The sequence below is a fragment of the Bufo gargarizans genome, chromosome 1 (genome assembly GCF_014858855.1).
Source record: "Bufo gargarizans isolate SCDJY-AF-19 chromosome 1, ASM1485885v1, whole genome shotgun sequence".
Lineage (NCBI taxonomy): Eukaryota > Metazoa > Chordata > Amphibia > Anura > Bufonidae > Bufo > Bufo gargarizans.
In genome coordinates, this window is record NC_058080.1 from 701,901,451 (window position 1) to 701,921,279 (window position 19,829).

Genomic DNA, 19,829 nt, shown 5'->3' on the forward strand with positions numbered 1-19,829 from the left:
ATGTCAAAGCGGTTTTCCTACAAATAATTATTTCCCCTATCAACAGGATATAATATAAGTGATTGGTGGAGGTATGACCCCTGGGACACTTACTGATCATGAGAATGGGGGTCCTGTGTTCCATCAATAAAATGGAACGACAGCTGCGCATGTCCACTGCTGCTTTATTCAACTCCGCGGGACGACCACAGGTAGCCAAGAGTATCTTCGACAGTCCCATAGAGAAGAATGGGGCGGCAGCAGACATACAAGACCAGCTCTCCAAACAGGAGAAAACAGTACCTACGTTCTGGTGATTAGTGGGGGTCCTAGCAGTCAGACTCCCACCAAAGAAACTCATCCTTCACCCCATGGATAAGAATTAATTGTGAAAAAAAATAAAAACATTTGAAGAATGTGCTTGATGACAAAAAAAAAAAAATTGAATTGTGGGGGTCAGAAACCCCTCACCCCTACAATCAGCCATACAAGTAGCTCTGATGCCGGAAATACATAGCTCCGTCCATTCTGTAGTGCAGTGCCCATAGCGTGCTTAGCTTCTTATAGTGATGCTTAAAAGTTTGTGAACCCTTCAGATCTTTCTATATTTCTGCATAAATTTGCCCTAAAACTCAGGCAAATCAGATTTCTACCCAAGTACTAAGAGTAGATAACGATAACCAGATCAAACAAATGAGTCAAAAACATTAGACCTGGTCATTTATTTATTGAGAAAAAAAGATGTGAGTGGCAAAAATATGTGAATCTTCAGGATTAGCAGATCATTTGCAAGTGAGATTAGAGTCTGTGTTTTCAATTCAGGTGTGAGCTGTCAACCAGTTTTATTCAAAGTACAGGGATCTATTGCAGCGTCCCACATATGTGTGTAAATGGGACACTTCAAACATCTGAATATATATGTATTGAATTGCAATGTATGGTATTCTTTATTGTCTGGCTGGCAAGTTCATTTACATCCATTCGCCCCTAGGTGGTGCTGGCACCACATAGTATATATAGTGGGAGGGGGTGTCTAGCTGAGAGCTGAGTAGAGCAGAATGGAGGTTGTTGAAGCTAGAGGAAGAAGCAAGTCCATGGAGGAGAGAGACAAACCTAAGCCACCATGTAACTGCTGTACTTCTCTCTGGACCCTGATCAAGCCTGGAAAAGATCATTGCAGAAGACCAGCACCAGACAGTGAGTCTATACACCGAGGTGCAAGGAGACTAGTGAGGGTACAGCTAACTAAGGCTTATGGACCTCAGTGAGTCTATACCCCGAGATGCAAGGAGACTAGTGAGGGTACAGCTAACTAAGGCTTATGGACCTCAGTGAGTCTATACACCGAGATGCAAGGAGACTAGTGAGGGTACAGCTAACTAAGGCTTATGGACCTCAGTGAGTCTATACACCGAGATGCAAGGAGACTAGTGAGGGTACAGCTAACTAAAGCTTATGGACCTCAGTGAGTCTATACACCGAGATGCAAGGAGACTAGTGAGGGTACAGCTAACTAAAGCTTATGGACCTCAGTGAGTCTATACACCGAGATGCAAGGAGACTAGTGAGGGTACAGCTAACTAAGGCTTATGGACCTCAGTGAGTCTATACACCGAGATGCAAGGAGACTAGTGAGGGTACAGCTAACTAAGGCTTATGGACCTCAGTGAGTCTATACACCGAGATGCAAGGAGACTAGTGAGGGTACAGCTAACTAAGGCTTATGGACCTCAGTGAGTCTATACACCGAGATGCAAGGAGACTAGTGAGGGTACAGCTAACTAAGGCATTAGCTCCACGTGACCAGAAGTAGATTTCAGAGTGCCTGAACACTACCAGACAATTTAGGCCAAATTGTTATTATCACTAACTAAGGCTGCTTTCACACTAGCGTTCGGGTTTCCGTTCGTGAGCTCCGTTTGAAGGAGCTCACGAGCGGACCCGAACGCAGCCGTCCAGCCCTGATGCAGTCTGAATGGAGGCGGATCCGCTCAGACTGCATCAGTCTGGCGGCGTTCAGCCTCCGCTCCGCTCGCCTCCGCACGGACAGGCGGACAGCTGAACGCTGCTTGCAGCGTTCGGGTGTCCGCCTGGCCGTGCGGAGGCGTGCGGATCCGTCCAGACTTACAATGTAAGTCAATGGGGACGGATCCGTTTGAAGATGCCACAATGTGGCTCAATCTTCAAGCGGATCCGTCCCCCATTGACTTTACATTGAAAGTCTGGACGGATCCGTCCCAGGCTATTTTCACACTTAGCTTTTTTTAGCTAATATAATGCAGACGGATCCGTTCTGAACGGAGCCTCCGTCTGCATTATTATGGGCGGATCCGTTCAGAACGGATCCGCCCGAACGCTAGTGTGAAAGTAGCCTTAACCTGCCGGGTGGTAGTGAGAAAACATAAAATCCGTTTCTAGATTACATTCCTACCAATTAATTAAGCAGATGTGTTTGCCTGCCGTGAGGGGGATGCCCTTAAAGGAAAACTCCTAGATAATTATTAGCATCTTTAGTGCCAGTGTGCTGTGAAGTAAACATAGGATTTCTACCAGGATCCTTTCCTGCCAAGAGTCTACTCCAAAAAGGACCATTCCTCATAGACATTTGCCACTACCAGATAATAGGATTTCCAGTGAACTTATTACTTATGCCATATAAACTGCTTCTTATTGATGAACTGTACCAACTGTCCAGAAACTATTGATCTTTAGTAAATGTTCAACTGGTTTACAATTACTGACTCCTTATTCTTACAACTACTACTCTCAACATTTGCACCTAACGGTGCTGGCGTCACGAATCAGGGGCCGAGCCACAAGCACCCTAAACATCACCACCATCAAGGGCACCTCAACCAACATCTGGCTGGTGTTCCCTGTAACCCAGAGTGCCCCGGAGGATTTTATGCTGTCTTCCCATCCACTGCACTGCCGGCCCCAATGGACAACTAAAGCGTGAGTACTGCTATCCTCGGCACCTCATTCACCAGTATGCTCACGCCCGCATCGTCCTTAGGGAGCCCCGGCACGCTGCACTATCCAAGTCTGATCTTCACAACACATTCATGGAAGTGCATCATGAAATGAACCAATGAGATTTCTGAGGACCTCAAAAAAAGAGTTGTTGATGCTCATCGGGCTGGATAAGGTTACAAAACCATCTCTAAAGAGTTTGGACTCCACCAATCTACAATCACACAGATTATGTGTGACTGGATGAAATTCAAGACCATTATTACCCTCCCTAAGGTAATAAGGGTTGACCTACAAAATATCACGCCAAGAGCAAGATGTGTAATAGTCCATGAGGTCACAAAAGAACCTAAGATAACCTCTAAACAACTAAAGGCCTTTCTCAAATTAGCTAATGTTAATGTTCATGAGTCCACTATCAAGCGTACACTGAACAACAATGGATAGCAAGGAGAAAGCTGCTCTTCTCCAAAAAGAACATTGCTGCCTGTCTGAAGTTTGCCAAAGATCACCTGGACAAGCCAAAAGGCTATTGGAACAAGGTTTTGTGGACGGATGAGACCAAAATTGAACTTTTTGGTTTAAATGAGAAGCATTATGTTTGGAGAAAGGAAAACACTGCATTCCAGCACAAAAACCTCATCACATCTGTGAAACTCTGTGGTGGTGGTATCGTGGTTTGGACCTGTTTTGCTGCATCTGGAGCACAAAGGCTTGCCATCATCGATGGAACAATGAATTGTACAGTAAAATGTCAGGACAGATGTCCATGAGCTGAATCCCAAAATAATGTGGGTCTCACAAGTCTTTCTACCAAAGAATGTTTAAAAAGAATGAAGTTAAACTTTTGGAGTGGCCAAGTCAAAGTGCTGACCTTAATCCAGTAGAAATGTTGTTGGAGGACCAGAAGCGAGCAGTTCATGGCAGCAAACCCATCAACATAAGAGAGCTGAAGCTGTTTTTGTGCAGGGCTAATCAACAATTAGTTTGTTGCTACACAAGAGGATCACACTGTATACTGAAAGCAAAGATTCACATACATACTTTTGCCATACATGTGATACTGGATCATTTTCCTCAATAAATAAATGACCAAGCCTAAAATTTTTGACTCATTTGTTTTATTTGGTTATCTTTATCTACTTTTAGGACTTGTGTGAAAAGCTTATGTAGTTTTAGGTCAAATTTATGCAGAAATATAGAATTGTGAAGCATCTTATTGCCATGTAAAGTTGCAGCTAGTCATGGTTCTTCAACAGAACTATAGCAATAAAACATTTTCAAGGCCATGCCGACTGCTGTATCTAGGACACTCGGTGCGGCAGTAATCATAGTGTATAAATCACTGCAAAATGATTAAAGGGGAATTCCTTTTATATAAAGTTATTAGATCAGTGGGGGTCCTACTGCTGTGACCCTCACTGATTTCGAGAACGAGGCTGCCAGATTCCATGGCGCCCCCAGAAATAAACACTGTGGTCGGGTGGGCATGTGCGCAGCTGCTCCATTAATTTCTATGGCAATTCCGGAGATGCCAGAACATTGTTTTTGCTAAAATGCTTTTTTTAACACCTTAACGACCCAGGACGAGAATGCTCGTCCTAAATCGACGGCACTTAGCGCTAGAGGACGAGCATTCTCGTCCTGCGATCCTTCTCTTCCCCCACGTGCGGTCCCGCGATCAGCGGCAGAAATCCGGCTGTTACTGACAGCCGGATCCCTGCTGCATCCACCAGCATCGGTGATGATGCCTATGCTGGTGGATTAACCCCTCATATGCCGCGGTCAGCGCTGACCGCATCATATGGGAGGTTTGCGCTCCCTCACCTCATCCATCGGTCCCCGCGCTGCTGTGGCGGGGACTCGATAGTTGCCATGGCAGCCCCAAGCCATTCCAAGGCTTGGGGCCTGGCATGTACAGAGCCCTAAGAGGCCCAGCCCCCAGGCTGGGTCTCCTAGGCAGCTGTTAGGCCTCTTTCACACGGGCGTCATATTTTTGGCCTGGATAAGAGGCGGGTGCGTTGCGGGAAAATACGCGATTTTTCTGCGCGAGTGCAAAACAGAAGTTCGGGCTTGGGATTGATGTTCTGAAGATTGTATTATTTTCCCTTATAACATGGTTATAAGGGAAAATAATAGCATTCTGAATACAGAATGCATAGTATAATAGTGCTGGAAGGGTTAAAAAAAAAAAAAAGTTAACTCGCCTTATCCTCATGATCGCGTAGTTCCCGGTCTCTGCTTTACTAGCTGTGGGCTAAATGACCTGTGGTGATGTCAGGTCACATGCTCCAATCACATGGTCCATCACCATGGGGATGGAGCATGTGATCTGACATCACCACAGGTCATTCAGCCCACAGCTAAAGAAGAGACCGACCGGGAACTACGCGATCAAGAGGATAAGGTGAGTTAACTTTTTTATTTTTTTTAACCCTTCCAGCACTATTATACTCTGCATTCTGTATTCAGAATGCTATTATTTTCCCTTATAGCCATGTTATAAGGGAAAATAATACAGTGAATAGACTGTCACCTAGAACCCATGCGTGAAAATCGCACCGCATCCGCACTTGCTTGCGGATGCTTGCGATTTTCACGCAACCCCATTCATTTCTATGGGGTCTGCGTTACGTTAAAAACGCAGAATATAGAACATGCTGCGATTTTCACGTAACGCATAAGTGATGCGTGAAAATCACCGCTCATGTGAACAGCCCCATAGAAATTAATGGGTCAGGATTCAGTGCGGGTGCAATGCGTTCAACTCACGCATCGCACCCGCGTGGAATACTCGCCCGTGTGAAAGGGGCCTAAGAGTCTTACAGTATAAGACACTAACAGTTCAATACAGCACAATACAGATGTATCGTGCTGCATTGAAACAGAGAGCAGACCCTGTAATGTTGAAGTCCCAGAGTGTGACAAATAATAATGTGAAAAAAAAGTTTATAAAATTAAAGTTTTACAAAAAAAAGTTAAGTAAAAAAAAAGTGTCCTTTTCCAAAAATAAAGTAAAAAAAAATTGTAAAAAATAGGGAAAAGACATATAGACATATTAGGTATCGTCACGTCCGTATCGACCAGCTCTATAAACATATCACATGACCTAACCCCTCAGATGAACACCATAAAAAATAAAAACTGTGCTAAATAAACAATTTTTTTGTCACCTTACATCACAAAAAGTACAACAGCAAGCGATCAAAAAGGTGTACGCCCACCAAAATAGTACCAATCTAACCGTCACATCATCCTGCAAAAAATGAGCCCCTACCTGAGACAATCGCCGAAAAAATAAAAAAAACTATGGCTCAGAATATGAAGACACTAAAACATCTCTTTTTTTTGTTGAAAAAAGCAGTTATTGTGTAAAACTTACATTAAAAAAAGTATACATATTAGGTATCGCCGCGTCCGTATCGACTGGCTCTATTAAAATATCACATGACCTAACCCTTTAGGTGAATACCGTAAAAAATTGAAAATAAAAACTGTGCTAAATAGACAATTTTTTGTCACCTTACATCACAAAAAGTGCAATAGCAAGCGATCAAAAAGTCATATGCACCCCAAAATAGTGCCAATCAAACCGTCATCTCATCCTTTAAAAATCATACCCTACCCAAGATAATCGCTTAAAAACTGAAAAAACTATGGCTCTTAGACTATGGAAACACTAAAACATGATAATTTTTTTTTCAAAAATGAAATAATTGTGTAATGCGTACATAAATAAAAACAAAGTATACATATTAGGTATCGCCGCGTCCGTATCGACCACCTCTATAAAAATATCACATAACCTAACCCCTTAGGTGAACACCATAAAAAATAAAAACTGTGCTAAATAAACCATTTTTTGTCACCTTGCATCACAAAAAGTGTAATAGCAAGCGATCAAAAAGTCATATGCACCCCAAAATAGTGCCAATCAAACCATCATCTCATCCCGCAAAAAATGAGACCCTACCAAAAACTGAAAAAACTATGGCTCTCAGACTATGGAGACACTAAAACAGTAGTAGTAGTAAAGGCCAGATCCCTGTATAGGAGTTAACTGGTGGAAACCAGGGCTTTTCCAGGATAACTCTATTAGGACTAGCACAAAGTCAAACTGGTTACCTGGTACAGTGGATCCACGCTCACTGCCCGGAAAAGATGAGAGAGGACTAGTTTATTGCAGTTCTTTGACCTTCCTGTTCCACCACAATCACTTTTTTTTACCTCCTTCTCCTCAGCAGGACCAACATATCAGTAGTTTTGATCACCGGGGTCCAAGTTCCCGAGAACCCTACTAATCTCTAAAATGAAGGGGCAGAAGCACTCAGACAAAATCTATAAGAAGAGTTAGAAATGCCCTTTCGTCTCTGCACCCGGACCCCATTGATCAAAACGTCTGACATTTCATTATGGCATGTCAAATGTTTTATGGACTGCTCCTCTTTAAAGTGAACCTTTCACCTGCATTTCACTTTATAAACTATCAAAAGTACCTTATAGATCATCCTCATTGTGTTATCATACAGTCTTGTCCCGCTTTTCTGCCATGTATATGCATGAAAAAAATCACCTTATAAAGTACTCTTCTCCAGCTCCACAAGTCACGATAGAAGTCAAGGGGGTAGCCCTTCCCTCACTCCAGGCTGTAACTCCCCTGCCCTAACCCCGCCTCTATGCACTCTAATTGACACCGGCTCAGTCGCCGGGACCGCGCTTGTACAGGCGGCGCATGCGCCGTCGGCCTCAGTAGCAGCGCGATCCCGTCTATCGCGCGGACTCAAGCGCGATCCTGTAATTCAGTTACAAGACGATTAGTGAAATGATCTCAGCAGATCCTTTAATGACAGCAATGAAATGCAGTGGAAAGTTTTTTTTGGGATTAAGTTAATTTTCATGGCAAAGAAGGACTATGCAATTCATCTGATCACTCTTCATAACATTCTGGAGTATATGCAAATTGGTATTATAAAAACTTAAGCAGCAACTTTTCCAATTTCCAATATTTATGTAATTCTCAAAACTTTTGGCCACGACTGTATGCCTGTTATATTGTTTGGGGAAACAGCACGTGGACTACTGCTTCATCCAAGGACTTATGTGCTGCAGCCTGGTGTGAACAAACACCAGACTCAAGGTGGCTGTTTTTCCTTGAAACTGTTTTTTTGTCACTTTACGTTTGTGTGAATAAAACACTGCACTGTTTAAGTTAAAGACGTTGTCATTGCCTCTGTACTGCGTCCACAAGCCTGCCTACAAGAGAAAATGCCCACACATGGTAATTTGTACGTTAAGTGCACACCATATCCACAGTAAGGCTGTCCCTGCTATTAGGCAAAAACTTTTGCTTATTCTTTTTCCGCCCATCAGTAAATTTCCGTAACGGAGACTAATCACAGGGAGTGGGACACAGGGGGATGTGTGCCGTACACTCCATTGGTTGCCATAGTAAAGGAAGCCTTTATTTATGAGGGTTGCTGACATACGCAGGACTCAGGCTTTTAAGTGAAGTGTTCTTTCCTGTGGCCTCCTGAGCCGGCTCTTATGTGTAGAGTGCCCCTCCAGCAGCAGGCCGCCATTAAAATCAGGTTATTTTCAGGACGACTCTTAACCCCGTCAGCACCATTGTTACAGAGGGACAAGCAGGACCTTCCTGGCATGTAGCTCATGTATGTCCGACTTAATCCGATCAAACGCATAGGATACTTGTTAGCCAAAAGCTATCACTGCCAATACCCTCATACACATAGCTGCTGGATGCGGCTGATCAAACATGTGTTCTCGAAGAAGGAAAATGCCCCCTGCAGCAACTTATCTTGAGAACATAAGGATTCAGCAGTTGAGCTCCAACAGACCAATCTTATCTCCCCCCAAAATCTACCATTGGGGAGAATCAGGAGGCCCAATATACATTACATCACTCAGACATCGGCAGGTTTGACCAACTTATATCTAATGCGTATGGCTAGTTTACAGAGTTATTCCTATTCCAGACTTTGACAACATATTGCTAGGCTATACCCTCAAAGTCAAAAAGGTGTAGGTCTCACCTCTTGGACCCATACCTATCTCCAGAACATGGCCCCCAAAAGGGAAGGAGAGCACAATGTGCAAGAGCAGCCACCCTCTATTCAATACTGTGGGAGGTCCGAAAATATGTAAAGAGAGTAATATAGCGGCTCAACCGTCTTGATTTCTGGTTATAGGTGCACTGTTATAGGCTTACCCCACAGCCTTTATATAATAAATGTCTAGAATAAGAAGGTTAACAGGCACTTAGTCACCAGGAACTGGATTAAGAATTCATGCGTTTAATAACTAGTGCACAATACAACAATTAATAATAATAAAAATAAGAAAAATATAAAATAAGAAAAAAATTAAAAACACTATGAGGGCGTTCTCACAGCGGAAATGATTATTAAATTATCATATATCTAGGCACATATCCCAATCAAGATGGTATCTTATCTGAACCTATTCCCCAGTCGAGCTCCATATTATCATAATTTGTATTATGAAATATACCATAAATAAATGATAATAAAAAATACTAAATATAAAAAATGTACAAAAATATTGTTATCTATTCAAATGTTCACTGATTGGAAATATCAGAGGAAATTAATCATGTTACTTGATCCAGATACTGAATAAATGGTAATAATTCATCCAATAATCAATGTTCATAATTGGAATATTAATAAATGGTTAAGTGGTGTTACTTGATTCAAATTATTTCATTCAAAAATCAATGTCCATGATTGTCCTTATTGAATTGTATTTGTGGTCATGGCTACGGCCAAGAGGTATCCGAAGAACCCTAGGGAGAAAACAACAGGAACAACCTAACCCAGCTAGGCGTGTCTTAGCTGACCTGACTAAATGGCTTGTTGTGTGCCCTAAGCCATGATCGTGGGTAGGCCTATAAGTGGGCAAAAACCAAGCCAAGTAGGGTAGAAAAGGAATTTAAATGGCATGTACAAACTAATCCCCAAGCCAACTGCAAGGCATCCGGGATCTAGAGCGAAAATTCGGGGTATGTGAGGCAAGACCAGTAGGAAACCTACAACCCATCTTGTGGATGACAAGGCCAGAGACATGATGCTCAATATTGCGGATACTGCACCAAAGCGGAATGGAGGACCGAGAATACGTTGTGAAATGGATCATAAAAACCAACTGAAACTTGTAAAGTTTGGTTCTAGTGCGAGTACTGGCAATGCCCTAGCGTCAGGAGATCGTGGGACCAAAACCTAACTGCCTAGACTATGCAGGAATGAGGGCCAAAAAGAACCATGTAGATAGGAAGAGAATCCTTGAATAGTTACCCAGACAACAGCTATCCGCAGCTTTGTTCTACTGTGCGCCCCTGAGAATTGTTTTTACGCTTGAGACGTGAAGACCGACCTACTATCTGAATCTTCTACCGTGAGAAAATGCTGGACCTTGTCCAAAATCCGATTCAACGTGGTTGTAGGGAGTCGGAGGTTAGTGCGGCAAGAAGCTATGAAGCCATAATATACAAGATTCTGTCTATGCCCTCCCATAAGTGAGGGAATGCAATGCAATGAAGCTACTGGCGAAAATGAATTCCTGGTCGTGGTAAAAAGGCAAAGACTTTGCGTGGGGACCTGGTTGACAAGATATGATCAACTACAATCAGAGACTAAAATGCTAGAGCGAATTGCCCTACTTGTTCTTCCTCTGGCAGGACCTGAACGAAAGCATGAAATAATTAAAGAAAGACGAAATATCTGCGTAAGACATGACAATAATGCTGTAGGGCGAACCGGACCAGTTTGCGGTAAAAACATAAAATGAGCGATCAACATGGATTATTAGGAAATTAGGGAAGCAGGTATGTATGCGATACATAGGGGCCAAATCAGCCTAGAAGCCATGGGGCCGAAGCAGTCGTGGGGCCCCCGAAGCCATGGGGCCGAAGCAGTCGTCGGGCCCCCGAAGCCATGGGGCCGAAGCAGGTCGTCGGGCCCCCGAAGCCATGGATCAACATGGAGCGATCAACATGGATTATTAGGAAATTAGGGAAGCAGGTATGTGTGCGATACATAGGGGCCAAAACAGCCTAGATGCACAGATGGACAACCAACCAGGCAATCAGCCCCGCAGGTTTGAAAACAGTCGTCGGGCCCCCGAAGCCATGGGGCCGAAGCAGTCGTCGGGCCCCCGAAGCCATGGGGCCGAAGCAGTCGTCGGGCCCCCGAAGCCATGGGGCCGAAGCAGTCGTCGGGCCCCCGAAGCCATGGGGCCGAAGCAGTCATCGGGCCCCCGAAGCCATGGGGCCGAAGCAGTCATCGGGCCCCCGAAGCCATGGGGCCGAAGCAGTCGTCGGGCCCCCGAAGCCATGGGGCCGAAGCAGTCGTCGGGCTCCCGAAGCCATGGATCAACATGGATTATTAGGAAATTAGGGAAGCAGGTATGTATGCGATACATAGGGGCCAGCCTAGATGCACAGATGGACAACCAACCAGGCAATCAGCCCAGCAGGACTGAAAACAGTCGTCGGGCCCCCGAAGCCAAGGGGCCGAAGCAGACGTTGGCCCCCGAAGCCATGGGGCTGAAGCAGTCGTCGGGCCCCCGAAGCCATGGGGCCGAGTTTTTTTTTTTTTTTTAAAGAATTATAACTATGAAAAGTGACATGAATAAGGTGCACGTGAATTAAACCATGAGCCTGACCGATGTGGCAGGCGATACCCAAGATAAACTATGTGGCCTGAATAACATGCAAGGCGAAATATCGTTAGGAACGAGACCTGACCGACGTGGAAGGTGACCCCAATAGTTCAACTGCATGACCTGAAAAGACGAAGGGAAACGTGACAGAAAATGGAGATAATAACGGACATTAACTAAAATTAATAACATAAGCTGGCAAGCAGGTAAAGATATGAGTCATTCAAAAGCATAGCTGCACAGGTGGACAGGCAACCATTGGTCAGACCCCTGAAGCCATGGGGCTGAAGCAATTAAATTAAGTAATTAAAACGTAAGCCGGACCTGATGGCATATGAAGCGACTTGAATGATTGGATTGGCTAGAAGGTGGCCTAAGGAACATCACTGCCGACAGGTGTTAAAAATATAGACATTAGTAATCCGAAGCACTGTGCGTACATAAAACACTAACCACCGCGAACCATAAACGTAAACATGAAATGCCTGAGGCATTGCAAGTTCGCTAAGAGAAGTCTCATATCGTGACAAACAAATGAACAGCTTGTGAAAACATAGCAGGAAACGGACTCCTATCGGCCCACTGACCTCCGCTGAGGAGCTGTTTGGTGAACTGGGGCAGGAGACCAATCTGAGTGAATACGAACCGGAAGTAAAAGGAGACCAGTCTGAGTGAATACGAACCAGGATTAAACAGAAAGTAGGCCTATGGAATGTAACAGACCACTGAGGAAGGGAACGTAAGCCTGAAAAGAACGCAGTTATGTTTGTCAGGAGAGAGGTACCAGAGCGGTGGGTGCAGACTGCCCCGGTGAGATTGAGCAAAACCATGATGTAGCAATAAACAGGAGAATGCAGCTTTGAGTGGGAGCAGAGTACAACACATGATGTAACAACAAATGGGTGAATGCAGCTTTGGATGTGAGTGGTACCTAAAAACATGGTATAGGCGCAGCTCTGAGTATGGGTAGCGCATGAAAAGCATGGTATAAAGCAGACGTGTAAATACAACCTGAAAGCGAGCAGAGTATTGACGTGATGCGAAAGCAGACATGTGGACGCAGCTCTAGTAGTGAAAGGAGTATAGGACAACATGTGAAAAGCAGACATGCGGACGCAGCTTTGGATGTGAACGAAATATTAACTTGATGTGACCGCAGACATGGAAAGCGGCTTTGGTGAGTGGGGTATACGACCTGGTGTAGCAGTAGAAGTGTGAACACAACTTTGGGTATAAGCAGAGCATCAAAATTGGTATAACCGCAGCTCTGGTTGTGAGTGGAGCAAGGTGGGAACACCAGGGTGGTGCGTCCAGAGCATGAAAACGGAGTAACAGTAGCAGCTATGGCTGTAAGCAGAGTATACAACATGTAATAACAGGCATGTAATACGGATCCGGCTGTCGGCTGGGGACGGAATGAGATGTAACAGCCAACAGGTGAGCGCAGCTTGAATGTGAGACCAATCTGAGTGAATACGAACCAAGAGTAGAAAAGTGCAGTACAGTTAAGACGTGCGGATGCAGCATAAGACATTAAATAAAAGCCGAAAGTGTAAATGCCGCTCAGGATAACAGCGGAGCATGAAAGTGTGAGATTGTGGATAAGCTCTGCCTGTATATTTATGTTTAAATTGTACTGGAGCTGTCATTTGGCATTCCGGCCACTAGAGGCCGCTGTTTTGCAGCACAGTCAGCATGCTTCTGGGTGAACCAGTAAGTGTTGATCTGACATGGTGGAAGGATTGTGCTGTGAGGGGCTGAATCCGATTCCATCCTGGCTTGCAGATGTCCGGCAGTGAATGGATACTCAAAGGAAGGAGAGTATCTGCTGTCCCCTGTCAGGATCCAGCTCTTTGAAAGAGAGGTTGTCCCAGGAAGACCAGTTCCAGTGTATGGACAGAAAACCTTAGCATCAAGCAAGGCCGCTTGGTGGCCATCCTGGGTAAGCGGCATCCTAGGGCCCAGAACGGACGCAGGTCAGTACACCTGATTACCAATTGTACTTCACTGTTTGGCGCCTAAAGTAATAGAGACTAGCCTAGGCCTTGTATGCGCTAGTTAGATAGGGTTATAGCTTTGTTAGGCCTTACTGTACTGGACTGCAGCGCAGTAATTGACTTGCAGGCTCTGCTGAGTCTGCCACCCGTTAGGTGTGTCTTCTATAGCGGCACAGTGCGACTTGTAGGCTCTGCTGTGTACGCCAGCAGGCTAGGCCTGTCCCTCGGACGGTGACTGTGGGCCTGGGGTATGACTTATACTGTTTGTACTTGTGTTAATACTGTTTCCAAAGTAAAGTTTATATTCTTGCATATAAAGCTGGTGTCAGTGTTGCTTCCATGTCTGTGACTTTGCTGTATCCTGGGGAGCCCACCCCGGTACACGGCTTACGAAAGTGAAATACATGAAGTTTAAAGATGGTGGTAGTGGGGAAAGAGGGGGGGGGGGGGAGACACATGGCAAGGAACAGCTACAGCAAAAGGCCTAAACAATAAACACTGCGTCCGATCTCCAAACATGACGTCACGTGCAGCCCGGGTAACTCTTACTTCAGCCGGATTGCTGTAAAGAAACTTTTCATACGAGACGAACGAAGCAAAGTGAAACTTGTAAGATTTATAGGAACCAACTCTTATTACCAACAAACAAAAATAAAAAGCAAATGGAAGTATTTAGGCCCAAACGAGCAAACCTGAGGTAGCAGATTCTGAGGCGAAGCCTCCCGTTCGCTAGCAAAGTCGGATCCGACCGGCCTGGAGAGACGGCCCCGGCCCAACCTACTTACGTAGTATGGCGCGTGCATGCTACAGTAGCAGAGAGCAAAATAACAAGCTCCATGCTGCAAAGAAAGACTCCTACCACCAGAGAAGCTAGTCTGCCAATGACACCCAGCGGCAGCTGTGCACCTGAAAACACACACCTGTGAGTGAGGGTGTGGCTCGTATATGAAGAGCCTCCGCCCCTCCCACAAATGCAGGCTGACTAATCAGCCTTACCAACATGTACAGTATTTCTCATCTATCTGAAAATTTATTTGGGCTAAATGTCATTGATATAATATATAACTTTTCTTAAATAATGTAAGATTGGATAGTGCTCCAATCTGATTTTGTGGGCAACAGGAGATGGTTCCCAAACCAGATAATAATATAAATTCAGACTCCTGTACTCCACTTTGCTGTTTTGGATAAATGCTTTTATTTCAAAGAGCGGTTCCAGTCAACAGTTTTTCGGCATATAGCCTTCTTCAGTACAACTGGTTGAGCCGCATAGGTGGAGAAAAAAGGCGTAGAGTTAAAGTTGAAGTACCCACAGTGGGTGGCAAGTTGCTGGCGCCTCTCTTTCTAGGCTACTGCCTTATTCCAGTGCAAGCCATACAGGGCCAAAGAGCCCCACATCACTGCAGCAACTTGCCACCCACTGTGGGTACTTCAACTTTAACTCTACGCCTTTTTTCTCCACCTATGCGGCTCAACCAGTTGTACTGAAGAAGGCTATATGCCGAAAAACTTTTTTTGACTGGAACCGCTCTTTGAAATAAAAGCATTTATCCAAAACAGCAAAGAATTCATTTCAATGGTTCCGCAAAAAAAATGGAATGTACTCCGTATGCATTCCGTTTCCGTATTCCCGTTTTTCCGTTGAAAGATAGAACATGTCCAATATTTGGCCGCAAATCACGTTCCGTGGCTCCATTCAAATCAATGGGTCCGCAAAAAAAAGGAACACATACGGAAATGCATCCGTATGTCTTCCGTATCCGTTCCGTTTTTTTCTGAACCATCTATTGAAAATGTTATGCCCAGCCCAATTTTTTCTATGTAATTACTGTATACTGTACATGGCATACGGAAAAACGGAAAGGAAACGGAAACACAACGGAACTCAAAAACGGAACAACGGATCCGTGAAAAACGGACCGCAAAAAACTATAAAAGCCATACGTTCGTGTGAACTAGGCCTGAATGTTGTCCGCACATTTTATTCACCCATAGGAATGAATGGGTCCGCTTCTATTCCGCAAAATGCGGAACGGATCGGACCGGAAAAAATAATACGGTCGTCTGAATGTACCCTAAGACTGTATGAGCTGTCACAAGCTTTTCTATTTAGGGCAAGCAGAATGTTATTGTAAAACGGAGAGATCAAAAGGCATTGAAAACTAGCTTCATCAAGGATGTGAGGGTGTCTGCCAAGAGAACAACCGTGGGGTCTGAAACCAACCTTTTTCATGTTTAAATTGGATACAATGTCATTTCTATAAATATTTCAGACAATTTAGTTAGTTTGAATAACATATCTGTCAGGTTCATCCATATCCCAGGACTAGTTGTTACCTGAAAAATTATAACCAATATGCCAAAACCGGAGGAAAAATCCTTTCTGACCCACCATAGTGGTCACATAATTTCCCTAGGTCAATTAACTGTAATTTATCACTACAGTTATTACAACTGTCAATATAATTAATCATAAGAGAAATGTCTCAACTTTTTCTTATTTATTTTTTCTATCATTGTATTTGCCATTTCTGTGTCTTGTGGTCAAATATTCCAAAGTTTAATTCCTCCTATTGTAAGAAAACCTTTCTTTTATTGATTATGCAAGACGCTGTTCCCATATCTTTTGTACAGTCCTTGGAAACAACACATCAATTACTGGTTCATGTATTGTTCTTGTGTAGACACAACTGGAGCAGGAGGTCCAGGGTGAATACCGTTGTGACAGATGTGACCATGTTGTCCATCTGGAAGCTTGCAGCTTGCATTGGAGATCTGGAAGATCAAAATGCAACACTGAGGGCAAATGACAATGCCAATCTTGAGAGGAGCACGCTGCTCACCGAGCAAGCTGTTAAGGGGTAGAAATGGAGGTTGGAGGTAAAGGTCAGGGGGAGCGGGTAAGCCGCTGGGTTAATGTAGTCAGACGGAGTCCAAGAAAAGGAAGGCCACTCCCGTTACTGTGCTCCCAAGCAAAATTGGCAAGTTGGTTGATGATGCAAGAGTGTCAGTCTTAGAAATGGCAGCGGATATTGTTTGCACTAACAGCCGGGACGACAGCACAGCTAGTAGTCGGGGATGGTAGTGCAGGTAGGCCTAGACAGCTAGTAGTCGGGGATGGTAGTGCAGGTAGGCCTAGACAGCTAGTAGTCGGGGATGGTAGTGCAGGTAGGCCTAGACAGCTAGTAGTCGGGGATGGTAGTGCAGGTAGGCCTAGACAGCTAGTAGTCAGGGATGGTAGTGCAGGTAGGCCTAGACAGCTAGTAGTCGGGGATGGTAGTGCAGGTAGGCCTAGAAAACTAGTATCTACAGGGGATTCTATCATCAGGAAGGTGAATAGAATAATTTGCTGCCAAGACCGCCTCAGCCGAATGGTTTGCTGTCTTCCTGGTGCCATAGTTCTCAATGTGGTGGAACAGATGGATAAATTACAGAGGGGGGTTAGTGATGACCCAGCAGTCGTGGTGCATGACAGAATACATGATAGGTGGAGTGTCCTTAAAGGGAACCTGTCACCGGGATTTTGTGTATAGAGCTGAGGACATGGGTTGCTAGATGGCCGCTAGCACGTCCGCAATACCCAGTCCCCATAGCTCTGTGTGCTCATATTGTGTCAAAAAATCGATTTGATACATATGCAAATTAACCTGAGATGAGTCCTGTCCCTGACTCATCTCACACACAGGACTCATCTCAGGGTAATTTGCATATGTATCAAATCGATTTTTTGACACAATAAAAGCACACAGAGCTATGGGGACTGGATATTGCGGATGTGCTAGGGGTGATCTTGCAACCCATGTCCTCAGCTCTATACACAAAATCCCGGTGACAGGTTCCCTTTAAGAATAATTTCAAAGAACTAGGTTGTAAAGTTAAGGGAAGGACCTCCAAGGTATATTTTTCGGAATACTGCCCGTGCCATGCGGAACAAAGGTAAAACAGCAGGAGCTCAGGGAGCTAAATGCATGGCTCAAGTCCCGATGTAGGGCAGAGGGGGTTGGGCTGACTCTTTATTGTGGTACAAAGAGTATTCCAAGGGACTGTTTGCCACTGAATGCACGGGGTCTGCTGTGCTGGGGCGAGAATACTAGCGGGGTGGCTGAGTATTTAAACTAGGTATGAGAGTAAGATAGAAAATTAAATGGTAGGTTAGAGAGGAGTCACAAAATATTGGTGGCTAGAGAAATGGATTATAGTGGAGTTATTAGGGCAGTAGATAGGGATATCCACATGTTACAAACCAACAATAAAAGACCAAGGTGCCCACAAAATCTCAAGAATTTAGATTCCGGGAACTGAATATGCATGTTCACAAATACCAGAAGCCTGGTAGGCAAAATAGGGGAGCTGGAGTCCATTGAACTGGAGGACCACATTGATATAGCGTACTTAGTGTGGCTGAGACATGACTCCTCACATTAATAGGCTGTTAATCTTCAGGATTTTACATTCTTTAGGAAAGACGGGGCAAATTTGAAAGGCAGTGGCATGTGTCTGTATGTTCGGAGTGAAATGTAAGCAATTCTGGATGAAGTTGGTGAGGATGTTGAAACCGTATGGGTGTAATTACAAAGGGAAGTAAACACAAAAAAAAATAATACTTGGTATAATCTATGGACCACATAACATCACTAACGATAGAGGTTCAGCTGTATAACCAAATAAAGTGGGCTGCCCGGGGCAGGTACAATGGTCACAGTGGGAGATTTTAACTTCCCAGATATTGGCTGGGGTCAGCTTGCTGCAGGACCACTTTAGGGCCATTTTGTAGAAGATTACACTAGGGGCGATGCTCTGTTGGATCTGTAATTTTTATGAATGCAAAGCTTGTTGGGAATGTCACTCGGTAACAGTGACCACTATATAATTATATTACCCCAGAACAGTAAAAAAACTAACTCTGGCTGGGAGAGCAAAAACAATAAATTTTCAAAAAAGACAATTTCTCCAGGTTGAGGGCAGCATTTCAGGGCATGGACTAGGAGCAGCTACTGTCACAGAATCTTACAGAGGGTAAATAGCAGAGCTTTAAACCCATATTGGGTAATAACACTGCAAAATTTATTCCTGTAGGTAACAAGTATAAACGGCTATATTTAAACCCCACATGACTTACAGCTACTGTAAAAAAAAAAGGGGCGTCCCGGGTGCATTGCGGTAAACCCGCGCGAGTAGGTACGCAATTGCAGTCAGTTTTGACTGCGATTGCGTTCCGTTGTTCAGTTTTTATCGCGCGGGTGCAATGCGATTTGCACGCGCGTGATAAAAAGCTGAATGTGGTACCCAGACCCGAACTTCTTCACTGAAAATCAGGTTTGGGTTCGGTGTTGTGTAGATGTAATTATTTTCCCTTATAACAGGGAAAATAATAGCATTCTTTAATACAGAATGCATAGTAAGTGGTCAATTGAGGGTTAAAAAATAAAATAAAAATTAATTCACCTCCTCCAATTGATCGCGTAGCTGCCGATCTCCTGTTCTTTCTTCAGGACCTGTCAAAGGACCTGTGGTGACGTCACTGAGCTCATCACATTGTCCAATCACATGATCCATTGCCACAGTGATGGACCATGTGATGTGACGTCACCACAGGTCCTTTAGCCGGCAGCTCATGATTAAAGAAGTAAGAAGAGATCGGCAATTACACGATCAAGAGGAGGAGGTGAGTTAATTGTTTTTATTTTTTAAAGGGCTTCTGTCACCCCACTAAACTCTTTTTTTTTTTTTGGGGTACTTATAATCCCTATACTGCGATATATCAATACATAATGTTATTAATCATTTTGGTTCAGTAGATAATGCAAAAAACGGACATTCATTATATGCAAATTACCTGTCTACCAGCAAGTAGGGCGGCTACTTGCTGGTAGCAGCCGCATCCTCCTCCCATAAAGACGCCCACTCCTCATGTTGATTGACAGGGCGAATGCGCTTGTTCTCTGCTGGCCCTGTCTGCATTCAAAATCTGGCACCTGCGCCGTACCTGTCTTCAGTCGGCGCAGGCGCACTGAGGGGAAGACGCTCGCTCGGCCGCTCCATCCTCAATGCGCCTGCACCGATGACGTCACAATACAAACTACAAATTGGTGTGGTATTAAAAAGCAGGAAGTGCTCAACCCCATATGCAGTGGTGCATCTATACCGGGGGGGCAGATCCTGCACTTGTGGCCCGTTGCTAAT